This window comes from Penaeus monodon, chromosome 36 (assembly GCF_015228065.2).
Source record: "Penaeus monodon isolate SGIC_2016 chromosome 36, NSTDA_Pmon_1, whole genome shotgun sequence".
Lineage (NCBI taxonomy): Eukaryota > Metazoa > Arthropoda > Malacostraca > Decapoda > Penaeidae > Penaeus > Penaeus monodon.
The window spans coordinates 6,381,548-6,384,047 of NC_051421.1; the positions used below are offsets into that span (position 1 = coordinate 6,381,548).

Here is a 2,500-nt window from a genome sequence, read left to right on the forward strand (position 1 = left end):
TATAATATATATATATATATATATATATTATATATTATATATATATTAGATATATATAATATATATATTATATATATATATATAAACCCCCCCACACACTCACATTTATTCAAACCACACGTTCATACATAAAGACACATAAATCCACGCAGACACAAACACATACGTATGGAAGAATTCCCCCTTTTTCAAAATGAAATGCGTCCCGAGCCCTCCGAATTTCTCTGGCAATATATCAGAATAAATGTCCGGCTTCCTCGGAATACATAACGGCGGGAGGCAAACTTCCCCCGGCCTACGTTGCCGGCGGGTCTTGTCCCTTATAAGACGCCACCTTCGGAGACGTCTGGAGGCCCGGGGCTACTGCACAGGCTCCTTTGGCGAGGGCTGTTGCTACTCGGGCTACCGGGTCCTCACTGGCCTTCCTCCTAAGCTTTCTTTCGTGAGGTTCTACATCCGCTCTGCCGTAGGGTGAAAGGAGGCGTTTCTTCCCCTGACGATGGTAATGAGGAAGCTGTTGACGGGCGCAGGAGTGTCTACGGTGCCTTCTTCAGGGTATATTCAAGGAGTTTTGAGAGAGAGAGAGAAAGGGGAAGAGTTGCTTTTGTGGCGTTGTGAATGAGGTTTCTAATCGTTTGTCCCTGTTTTTTTGTTTTTTTTGTATCTGATCATTTGTTACTGCTTTTTTTTTTATCTAATTATCTGTTCCTGGTTTTCATTTTGTATCGTCTGGTCTCACTGTTTGCAATTTTTTTTCCCTAGCTGCTTGTCTTGGCATGGCCGCCAACTCTATCTGTCTGTCTGTCTATATGTATGCCTATCTATCTGGCCGTCTATCTGTCTGTCTTTCTCTCTCTCTCTTTCTTTCGGTCTTGCTCTCTCTCTCTCTCTCTCTTTCTTTCGGTCTTGCTCTCTCTCTCTCTCTCTCTCTCTCTCTCTCTCTCTCTCTCTCTCTCTCTCTCTCTCTCTCTCTCTCTCTCTCTCCGTCTATCTCCGCTTCCTTCACTCTTCCTTTACATCGATATAAAATTGAAAGTTTCTTCCCCTCCGCCTCTGTTCCCTTCTTGCCTCTCACACCCACCTTGTCCTTCCTCCTTCATCGCACCCCCCCCCCCTCTCTCCCCCTCCCAGCCCCCCCAAAGACGCGCCCCTCCTACCCCCTTCCCCCACATCCCCCTCCCCCCATGGCTCCCTCGGTACGGCCTGGTAGGTAACCCACTGAAGCGTGAGTTATGTAAGTTTGAATGCGAGATAGAAATCCCTGATTTTGGAATTTTTTGGTTTATGCCTTCATAAATTCTGGACCTGTTATTTTCACAGCAAATGCATTTCGTTATCTTCGGCCCACAGTCGGCAAGGCCACGGATTTCGGACCCTCCTCTGTGTGTGTGTGTGTGTGTGTGTGTGTGTGTGTGTGTGTGTGTGTGTGTGTGTGTGTGTGTGTGTGTGTGTGTGTGTGTGTGTGTGTGTGTGTGTGTGTGTGTGTGTGTGTGTGTGTGTGTGTGTGTGTGTGTGTGTCTGTGTGTGTGTGTGTGTGTGTGTGTGCGTGTGTGTGTACGTGTGTGTGTGCGTAAGTGTGTGTGTATACAACATCGACAGAGCTAAAATACTGTAGACAGGATGGAATGGCGATTGTAAACTGGCCTGCTGGACACGACCGGTCACCAGAAAGATAAAGTTCATCTCATTTGTCTCTTGGAAGATAAAGCTAATCAGATCATTTACCAAAGAGATAACATTAATCTGAGGTCATTTGGAAGACTAGATCACCCCAGATGCACACAGTTGCTCTGATCAGCCTCCCGGGGACAAACTATTTTTTTCTCTTCATTAGCTATTTACACGATCCATCTCATAACTCATTGGAAAGTGTAAATCAGTATAATTATTCAGATATATAGTTTTTTTAATGAACTGAAAGAGTAATCAGTGTGAAGTTCCATTAATTGCGAAACATATTAATACCTTCAGCTAAGCAAGAGGAGTCACAGACACGATGTTCTGGCAATATATGAGACTCTTTACCCTGTTCATTTCATTACTGCAACATTCAATCTACGTTTTTCCCTCCCCAGTCAGTCGGCGTCGTAAACAGTCTGTCCGTGTATAAGCGACGTAAAGACGACCCGATTCCGCACTAACGAGAAATAGAGGATTTGGTATTGTGCTAACGAGATTTAAGAGAATCTGATCCTCCCCGAGCGAGTTTAAAGATGGCTTAATCGCCTTCCGACAAACGACGAAGGATCTTAACCTGGCGATACCAGAGCATCGACGTTTTTTTATTTTTTTTTATATGGTTATATATCTATGAGCCGCATGCATTCAGGTACGGATAAATGCCGTCTTTTGCTGACCCGTTTCCAATATGCAGATCGGATGCTTGTTGGTGAAGGAAAAAAGCTTGTTCTCAGGATTATACACACACACACACACACACACGCACACACACACACACACACACACACACACACACACACACACACACACACGTATCCGC

At 44.8% G+C, this 2,500-nt stretch overlaps 1 pseudogene; it reads left to right on the forward strand.

Annotated features, from left to right (window-relative positions):
- The window catches only part of LOC119595506, a 15,125-nt pseudogene that overhangs the window by 2,748 nt on the left and 9,877 nt on the right, over positions 1-2,500 (forward strand).